The following is an 11,417-nucleotide window of genomic DNA, read 5'->3' as shown; positions in this document are numbered from 1 at the left end:
TTTCTCGGCCAAAAAATAAATTTCTAACCACCTCAGTTTTGTTTTTTGCTGTTTATTTATCTTCAAATAAAAAAAAACATCTCAAACATCTTATCAACTCATATTTTTCGTTAATTAAATGGCTTTCAATGGGGATGTAAGGATTGTCTGCCACAGAAATACAGCAAGAGGTATCTGGCGTGCTTCCAATGCAGGTTGAGGTTTTAGCCTCCCTTTTAAGCCGTTGTCAAGTTTACGGAGAAAAAAATATATCTTTAAAAAGGCTTTTATTAGAAAAAGTAGAACGTTTTTTTCTTCTAAATGTTTATTATTTAATTTGCCATTCATTTTTAAATTCAGAGAGATCTGAAACGTGGAAATTCGAGAAAGTCTCGAGTTCGAATAAGTTCATAAACGATAAAGTAAACACACACACACACACACACACACACACACACACACACACACACACACACACACACACACACACACACACACACACACACACACACACACACACACACACACACACACACACTTATGTGTGTGTGTGTGTGTTACATTAATTATAACTTTTACTAGGGAAGAAATCCCTTTTATTTACAATTTATTTACAACTCAGCGATCTTGTGTTCTCGAGAAAGCTCAGTTCCAAATTTGATTTAAAACCTTCGCAGTCTAATGAATTTTGAATGAATAGGATGAATGAATTTTTCATATTTGTTTTGCCAAGTCGTCTTGTCTAAGTGGAAGACGAGTAAAACCAAGACGCCATTCATATGAGAGTCTCGTTCAAACGTTTGTAATGGATGGATGGCGGCTTTGTACAAGTTGAAAATAATTCCACTTACGAATGTTCTCAGGAGACCTCAGCATCATAAATAAGAAGTAAGAAACCTACGGCAGCCCTGATTTTTTAACTGGCACACGAATCAGTAAGTGTCACCCGTTGCACGACAAATGTTCGTTTGTCTAAGAAGGAACATTTCAGTGCTTCGCAACAAAAGGCAGAACGCTACTGAGGAATGACAAGCCAATTTGAGTGGAGCTGAGTTGCAGAACTTCCTGCCCCTGAGGATGGAACTGTGCTCCGAACGTGAGTGGAATGGCGGGAAAACCCTTTCTTTCAAAAGAGTGATCTTTCTTTGTGGTCTCAGAATATGAATGGACAACTAACTCTCTTGCGTTGACTGCCGTGAGGTACAACAGGTGTCTGTCCCAAGCAGTCTACTTTAAGCACATTCGCTTTTCGTGAAGAGGTCGACTCTCATCACCGGGTCAGAATGAGAATGTTTTTCCCACGCCCGAAGCGATCATATAAGTCTTCTCACAAATATCTCAAACGAATGTCTTTTGTATACTTTGTGAACGTTTTCTTTTTCGTACGTCTTTATTTAATTTCTCTCATTTCATGTCAATAAATATAAAACTTTAAATTAATTCTTCTCGTATTTGCTTTTGTGTTAGAGTTTTCAAATTTTGTAGGTTCGAAGATTATAGAATGAGTCTCGATAACATGTTACAATTTTAAAATCTTTGTAAAATTATTATCATTTTATAAATTAATTAAATTATTATTTCATAAATTATTTATTTAAACTTCGATTCGGCACTTAATAATGAATTTGAGAAGAAAATTTATTTTAAATTTTTGTAGTACTGTTAATGTGAATTATAATTTAAAAGACTAAAAACTAGAAAATTAAGTTAAAAAATTAATTTTTAGTGTACAAATAGAAATGCGATTTCAACAACTGTTTTTGCAAAATTTATGCTTTGATTATATACTGGTGACATTTCATAGGGACAAGAAGGAAAAAAAATCGAAATTATTTTAACATATTCTTATTTGCTGAAAAAGCACCCAGAAGAACGAGTTTTATCTAAAATATGGCTATAAATAAACCAGCATTATAATGGATCAGTTTATCAATACTATAACAGAGAAGTTGATTCTTAAATAAATTTTATGCAATTCCTGAATGGTTTCTTTTTGTTTAGTAGAAGATAGATTACTTACGGTTCCTGAATTTTAGCAATAAAATGGGATGTAATATGTGAAAAATTGACTGAAACTCTTAAACAGGCAAAATAATAGCAATCGTGTTTTTTTTTTTTTTTTTTCACCAGACAAGGAATTTTTGTCGAACACACCCATTTGTCGTCTTTCACACACGACAAAGTTTTAATTATTCTACCACACTGACATTGAAAAACTCCTCCAAGTATCATCTCTATGAAAGCATGAAACGAAGGAGGGTTCATTTAGTCAAAATATTTCATAATATATTTATGGTGTAAAATTGCTATTTATGTAATGAAAATTCCGACGGAAATGTTCCGCAGATTCTGACCTAGCCTTTTAGAGCAGTAGTAAAAGAACCGGAAGAAAATTTTAAATTTTCGGTAACTTTTTCCCCCTGACTGGATTTCGCTGTTGGGTAACCTCTGAAAGATTTCACTTCAAAAATATCCATCCCTTTTCCCTGTTCTTAACAATAACAATATTTTTTGAATGATCTAGAATGCGTCAAAAGTTATTTTAGAAACTCTTATTGTTCAGATCATTATGGATAATATTCACTTTCACTTCACCCTCTCACTTCTTAAGTTAAATAATTTGCTTCGGAAAATTTTCGGAGAATATTCAGGGGAATTCGGAGAATTTTCGATTCCAAAAAATTCCAAAGCTTTTAAAACGTGACAAAAGAAATAAAATGCACATCTATTAGATTAAAAAAATGAAGGGTACTACGTTTTACTATCCAATGTTTATTTTCAAAGTTTATGATATTTAATAACTTTTTACTATTGCAAACAGTTACCAATGCATTCAGCAGAATTCAAAATTTTGAAGCTAAAATGACACTAAAAATATAGTATTAATACAAAATTGAAAGTTTATTTTAATCATTTGAAGCAGTTTGTTTACAGAGATCTAACGGGTGTGAATTCGCACTACTCAAAACACTACTTGCGGCGAGTTTTTTTTTTTTTTTTTTCAAGTTGCTTTAGTTGAGTTGTGGCGGCGGCTGAACCCATTCTAGAGTTCCGTGCCTCGATCGTTGGGTCAAAATAAAAATGATATTCTGAACGTTGTTACAGAAACCTGTTTTTTGATTTCAAAAATCTTCTTTCAAAAACTTTTTTAAAATCTTGTGATGTATTTCGAGGGGGAAAAAAATGTGTTGTTTCGTTTGTTTCGATTATTCAAACGTAAGCGCTAAAGCCAGATTCAACCCAACTGCATCAGATCTGAGGCATAAAAATCCATATTACAAAAGAGAATGAAACATCACCTTCTACCTGATTTAAAAGTACCGCTAAAGCGCATAGGATGCAAAATCGACAATTGAAAAAGTTCGACATAAGACAAAAATATAGATGTACCTCTTTTCTTCACTTGCTTAAAAATAAATTTCCTTTTTTTTTTTTTAAGAGATAAATAACTTTTTGATGCTTTCTTAAAACATGCATTTATTAGTGTACTAAAAAATAATAGCCCCTTTTTCTTTTAAATATTTTCAACTTCCTAATCATTCATTTATAATTCAGTCTTAAAAATATTAAAATCTAATTTTTTTTTTTTAAATTTCGAAATCAAGATGTGCCCTTGTTTAAAATCAACATTTTAATAAATATTGAATTTTACAAATAAGTATGCTCAGAAAAACATTCATTTTTCTTATCAATCATCGGTACTTCATTTTTCTTATTTTATTTCTTACTTTATCTAAACTAGGCCGTCAGATAAATTTAATTCTTTTATTGGCGGGTTATTTTTTTGACATAATGGGAGAATGAATGAATAGAACTTGAAAGCCCTAATATGAAATATTAAGTAAAAAAAAAAAAAAAGACACTAAAAACATTTTTTAGAGATCTAAATAGAAGACACTTTCCCCTCACTTTATAGTTCTGATATCTATTGTTTCTCAAACTCATTACCAGGTGCTGCTGCTGATCGAAATCAAAATTTAATTTCATTAATGGCTCATTCATAATTGAGTTCTGAAAATATTAAAATACTGTCATGTTACAGATATCACAAAATGCTGAAAACTCTCAAAGCTATTGAATACCTGGAAATACAAGGAAAAGGCGATTGCAACATTCCAAATTTGCCGATCTGAAACCATTCAAATGAAGATAGATAAATGATTTATCGTTTCAATGAAAGGTATTGAATGCTTCATTTGTTTCTAGTGCGGAAGATTAAAACCCAAATGGAAGAAATCCGAAATGGAATAAAGACAACACATTTTTAAAATAATGCATCTAAAGACATCGATTGACCGCTCTCCTTTTCTTAGAAAGAATTGATAAATAGTTTTAACCAAGCGTAGAAGATTAACAGTAAATTAAATTTGTTCTGAAATGGTAGAGTACATTTTGTTTGTCATCCATTGATCTGACTTTGTTGAAATAAATACTTTCGAAATAATTTAAAACCATTTTGAAATAAAGTATTTGAATAAAAACTAGTATTTCCAAATTATTTGCTGAATTTTTCTGCTTATCCCCAAGTGGAAAAAAAAATAGTGCAATTGTGGTGCAGGTAAATGGCGTGCATTTGCTTAAACGTGTATCCATTGATGTTCTTTATTGGCAATTCATTGAGTTGCAAGTTGCCGCAAGAACTAGTTTTAAGCCAATTTTTAATAAGCTATAGAAAGTTTCCACGAATATTATTTATTGTATTGCTCATATTGTTTGCCCACCAAATGAAAATCAATGCTGGCGATAAAAAAAAAACAAAGAGCATGGACTTTACAAAATGAAACGATAATAAATTGAACAGCTCCCCTCCTTCTATTCACTTCTCTTTAATCTTGTTGCGAAACTCATTTAAATAATGAAGAACAATATCCACCCATCAATCATAGCAAACAGAGTGCTTTTCAGCCATCTGCACACACGCAAGGAAACATCATGAGTCTTAAGAACTCCTTCCCTTGTTTTATTTAATATAGATATAGGCCACGAAATATCGGTTTGATGAGACAAAAAAAAGTGACGTTGAAACAATGATTAGCTCTCTCTTGGGAAATATATCAATTCTTCACTCATAGATCACTCGACAAATGCTTAGCCGGATATTGTTAGTTGATTCGTTTTTGAATCAAGAAACCGCACACTTCCAGTGCTTTGAAATGCTGGAAAACGCCCTTCGGAATATCACTCTGCGACGTCGTCTTTGATATCTGAATGCGAAGTAATTCACCATCGCTATTGTGACCTGTGCTGGAATCTTGATTCGTGATTCAGGAATCCTTTTTATCGTTTGGCGAAAGAAGGTCGAGGATTATTATTAATTTCCTCAAATAAACAATTCCGTTACAAAAAAATTATATTTCGAAATGAAATAGCATGGTGGGATAACACAAATATATCGTAGTTTTCAGGGTTTTTTTTAGAAACATTATTTGATTATCAACATTACAATATTTTTAGAATTAAAGTGAAGATTAAGACTTTCAGACCCATTAAGACTGAAGCATTTTTAAAATTAGAAATTTTTCTAATTAACGACTGACAGTTCTAAAGAAAGAAATTTTTAATATAGACATATTCTGCATTACCAGCCGGAATAGTTTCCATAAAATTTTCTAGTTACATTTCTAGTTATATAAGAGAACGCCTTGCATGGCATTTCCTACAATAGTCACGAAATACTAATCTTTAGCGGGAATATAGCATTTATATTGAATCTATAGTGTGATGGTTGGAAAGTTTCAAAATCACATTCCAATCTGGTATATTTGAGTCGCTGCGTTTCTGAGTTATCGCGTTTGCATGCTTCAGAAGGTACGAACAGACTGACGCTCAATCCCTTACTGAATTTGGTTCAAATTGAAAAAGTGTCTACACTATAGATGCTAAATTTGTGCGCCGAATCTTATGAGTCTAGCTCTCTTCCTTTTGTAATAATCGCGTTAAATTATGTTCGAGCAGTCGGACAGACAGACTTCTGCATGGAATTTGCTCAAAATGTCATTGTAGTTTACATATTTGATGCAAAGATAGTGTATCAAATTGCCTTCGTTTAGTTCAAAGGTGTTTTCAAGCTATCTTTGACACAGACGAACATAGTTGCAAAAATGCGCTTTTCGAACTCTGGGAGGTTCATCAAACTTTCGAGTTCGATTGCAATATTTTCTCTACCTATATGAGAAAGTAAAAATAATATAACATCATTTAAATTCTTTATGGGTCATAAAATTGCATAGAAAGTTTTGTTATTCCAGTCAAAATTACGTCCCACATCCTTCCTAGTCTGCTACATTCCTCACTGAGAGCTATTTTCTTTTCAAACTTTCCAGTTTGTGTCCATCAATGTAAAACACACGATATCATGAGATCGCCATTTTGAAAAACTGTTTTATTGGACAAAGAGGAACTGTTTAATTTTTTTTTATTGTCCGATTTCAACGGAAAGGCGAACGAATGAAAAGAAAGTGAAAACGGAAACGCTGAGACAAGACTTATGATTTTCCAAAACGGCGTGAAATACTTCGATAGTTGGCCTCTCCAAATCGATACATTTAATTTTGACAAAAAAGATTAATTTGATAAAAATTCTTTTTTCCTAAAAAAAAAAAATTATTAGCCGAAACATTTATAATTCCTTTTTTTTATTTTTCAGCCTCCAATTAATGATTATGAAATCTTGAAGGCAGGTTTTCTGAAATTCACAAGCAGGTGACGCTAAGTGAATGGAGTCAAAACATAATTAAACGAATCGAATCACAAGTTATTAAATTCTAAAAGTATTAAGACAGTGTTCTGCCATCGAACAAATATGAGCAGCAAACAAAATTTAGCACCTGGAGTATTAGGAAATGAGTGAGAGATCCAGCACATAATTTCATCTTTACAGTCCTGAAATAAAAATCTATAAAAAAGCTGACATGTAAGAACATTACACACTATATTTATATTCTTACATTTCAGTTTTCAGACTGTATGTATAGTTCGCACTGTAATAATAACAACAGCCATTTTTAGACACTTATTTAAAAGTGAAAATCACATCCGCTGAGAGCGCTCTTCCTGCGATTGATCGTCTAGGAGTTGACAATTTGTCGGTTGTTATTTTCAGAAAAATGTAAACGCAATGATTCAAATACATCAAATTTGGTATGAGATTTCGTGATTACAATGTAGTTCTACGTCAAATTTTAGTTTCACTCTCTAAGAAAAAAAATTGCGTTCAAAACACAAATTTGCTTTTATTAGATAAAAAGCGAGAACATTTTGGGAAGACAATTCCTGCTGGTCACTGTAAAAACTCTCGTCTCATATATTTTGACAGCAAACAAAATGGATATCATATAAGCAAAGTTTAATTGCAAATAGGGGGATTGAAAATGTTTTGTACAAGAATTAATTAAAAACATGCCGGTACAATATTTTTCAATGCTATGGCAAACTATTCACCTTTTACAAAGAATAAAAATATATTCTCTACATAATATGAATTAGGTTTAAACATCTGTATTTGTTTATGACATATTGTATTCATTACTTTGTGTTTCAATAACATTAAAAAATGTATAAGTCGTCCGTTTAAATTTTGCAAGCATTTGAAAAAAATGTCTTGTTTTGCAAACAACTTTTTTTTTTGTATAAATTTGTTTTTTAGCGGAGATGTCATAAACTGGCAAACACCAAAAGGCTGAAAACATTGTATGAAGAAGAAAAATTAGAAAATTGTATAAAGAGAAAAATTCACTGCTTAGGTCTGAAGTTCTAATACTGTACATCTCTATTGAAATAAAGCTTAATTTTCTCTCAATAAGCGCCAGTAACTTAAATAACAATTTTTTGATATTTATTAGCAGTTTTTTTTATTGCAGATGAATGCAATTCGATGAAAGTGCCTTCGATTGCATATGTCGTTTAAAAAAAACAGAAGTGATCTTGAACTGTTTTCATTTGTACTCACTCTTCATGCAGGGGATTTCGAAAGCGGCAGATTTATTGAAACACCCATTATATTCGTAATCATCTTGCTTTTCGACGCAGTACTAATCCGCAATTTTAACAAAACGCTGATTAAATCCCTTTTGTCAGTAATGAACTTCATCTGTACTTTTCGATTCAAATTTCTAGTTATACGAAAGAAAGATTACTAATAAAATTAAAATGTTTAAGCTCTGTTTTTTGCACTTTGATGTCTGACCTTGTAGAATTCGATCGGCGCCGGGAAAAAATTCTTGTAAAGTTCTAGGAAGGTATGATAATGCCGTCGACTTGGCATAGCGGGAGCGCGTCTTCCACGTGATCTGGGCTTAGCGGGTTCGAGTCCTGATTCAGGCATGATTGTTCTTTTCCCTGTGTTCTATCTTTTATTATCTATAGGTGTGTGAAAGAGCCACCGCCCCCCTGTAAAAAGGGGTTGTGCAAGCGAGTGTATGAGTGTCATCTTCATATGAGTTAAAAGTCAGACTTCTGCCCTCGGATGCTCAGGAGTCTTTACCTTCAGAAGTTACTACACAGTTGACATAAATCGCTGACAGTCCATCAACGGGCTTGTAAACAACAACAACAGACATAATAGTGATTTATTAGCTTATAGTTTTTGACTGAAATAACTTCTCATCGTCCCACTATGTGTCGCGATGAACACAACGCATCGTGGGCAGCATACTTCTGCAGCGAAAACGGCATAAAACTGAGTTATTTTGTATTACTTTCACCCATTTTCAATACGTCTTCTAAATCATTATCGTCAGTGATTTTTATCGTGGAAAGCTGACATTTATGAGGTGAAAATGCAACATAATATCTCTGAAAGTAGTCTTCGTAATTCAAACGCAAACTTGAGTTTTTTAAAATTATGGTAAAAAAATCTAGTAAGAAAATGTGGAAGCTTTGATTATATTTAAGGTAATTTCAAAAGAAGAATTTTTTTTTATTATTATTATTATTATGCAGATTACTGCGCTACTTTTAAAAATTCTCAGTTTTTAAATATTTTCTATTCATTTCTTTTAACTAGTTCTTTTAAATTAAAAAAATACTCAAAATTATCTCATTTCAAATTTTAGATCAATTGAAGTTTACATTATATTTTTTAAAATTCAAATATTATTTAGGGAACGAAAAAGTATACAATAAAACTCACCTTGCATATATCCAGGCTTCATTGCCCAGCCATCCCGGGGGGGGGGGAGGTGACATCTTCCACATGAGCCGGGTTCCTATAACCTGTGCGTCTGCAGCCATGGCACACTCTCCCCACTTTCCTCCGGGGCTCTTGGCTTGAGGATGAGAAGCTTCCGGAATGCTGTTTAGTACTCACCGCCCTGGTGAATACAGAAATAATGAGGATTTGGTTACCCCTACTGATGATACGGCATGCCTCCTGCGGAAAGGGTTGTACCGCAGCCGATTCATGACCCTTTAGGACTCAACCTTAGTTCCCAACAATGCTTCGGGGAGGGGGAGGGGTCGCAAAAGCCCCTTTCCGACGACCTGTGCGTCTGGAGACATGACACACTTTCCCCTCTATTGTGGTTTTCCGGGGTTCTTTGATGTCTGTTCAGTTTACCGACAACTCCGGATCGCGTCCACAGGCGAGGTTGGTCCAACAATGGGTCAGTTGGAACATTTACGACCACATCCGTAAAGACCCGTTCTTTTTTCGGGTATGGTCGTGGAACGCGGGGTCTTATGATTGCACCCAGGCTCCGAAGCGCCTGAAGGCCCACTATAAAACTTTGAGCTCATTTTCTGAAATATTACTGTCTGGGAAGTGAAAAAAATTTAATAAGCATGGTGGTTACCACTGTGGTGTTTCTAACTAGGCAGCTGTCTGAAGCCAGAGGTTGTGAGAGGGCCGCAGGAGAGCCGAATAAAAAAAAAAAATTTTTTTTTTTAGTTGTCAAATAAATAATCTGGCAAAAAAAAAAAAAATCTATGAAGGATAAAATATTAGGATATGTCTACACTTACTCAAGTATAATCGGTCCACTTCCTGCACGTTTCATCGCGCTCACTCAGTTATTAAAATATTTGTAAGCACCAAACTTCTGTTTCAAAAATATTGCGCACAAACTTGAATTCCGAGTAATCATGAATAACAGTAAAGAAAGCAAACAAGCATTCATGTAATAATTGACAAGCATTTCACGAAGTTATTAAAATGAAAAATTAGCTCAAAACAAATCATTCATATTTTCATAAAATTAAAAATGTGTTGAAATCTAAATCCAAATGTATCAGTTTATTAAAAGATAGGACTAATAATGCCTACATTCCAGCCGCCACCCTGGGCCACAAAGTGTCTAAATTATAGCCATTACCTAGGGTTGCATATTGACCAAATGCTAGTCACTACCTAGGGTTGCCAAATAACTAAATCCGGTTCTACTAATGAGTTATGGATAATCTTAAATTACAAAGATATTAAAAAAAATTTAAAAAAAAAAACCTGTAAGCTAATTTTAGAGTGGCATAAACACTTTTATAGCGAAATAAAATAGCAATGTTATGTTCGGTGAGACACAGAGATTCTCTTTATTAAATATTTTTTATTTAATTTGACTAGTTCCCTATTCCCAAGAATATTCGATTTTCAGTTTTCGTCAAAAGCACCAAAACGGTCAAAAATTCGTTCCACTTCCCATGTTTTATGTTTTATGATAAAATCTAGAATGCTTACAAAGACGCTTTTTCTTTTATATGCTACTGATGGAACATGAATGCTGAAAATTCCGTCGAAATGATATGCTAATGAACTGCTTGAAATGCAAAGCGGCCCTCGAGTGTTTTAAAAAAATTCGTCTAATTGATATTTATTTTTTCATGCAGTTCGCTAATTACTTATATACAATTGCGAAGTAACGGTGGTTAAATGTATTCTTTCGAGAATATATTAATGAAGTATTGTTCTTGTTACATAAATGTTACAACGTTCATATTTTATCTACTTAAGGGGGAAATAAAATTTATTTTCTTTACGAAACGATAAGCAATAATTTTTCTAAGGCAACGAGCTTTCAATCTCGGGGTTATCTGATGCTGATTTTTTTGCTCATTGTGGCCGGGAATTGCGGGACTTCTGCGATTGCGATTTGATTGCAAAGAAAAAAGACTACTTCGTGGCAATGTTCCAGATATTCTAAAGCTGCAGACAATTCCTCGTCGAACTGCCTTTGAACCAACCACTTTTTCATATCTCTGAATGGTGTTTAATGAAGTCTTTCGTTGCGCATTTCGGGGATTATATGTATACATATTACAATAGATTATTAAATGGGTGATACAAGAATCTAACAATCTGCGGGCGACCTCATAAACAAGAGTAAAGAGACACAGTCCATCTTCTATGGAATTTTGCATTTGACCACTGTCTCACAACTTATATGAGGAAGAGAGATATGGCCCAAAGCAGCAATTCATCTATTAGTTCAGATACAATATCATTTAAA

This window comes from Argiope bruennichi, chromosome 6, assembly GCF_947563725.1.
Source record: "Argiope bruennichi chromosome 6, qqArgBrue1.1, whole genome shotgun sequence".
Taxonomy (NCBI): Eukaryota; Metazoa; Arthropoda; class Arachnida; order Araneae; family Araneidae; genus Argiope; species Argiope bruennichi.
The sequence above is the reverse complement of the archived record's forward strand: the minus strand, read 5'-3'. Positions refer to the sequence as shown.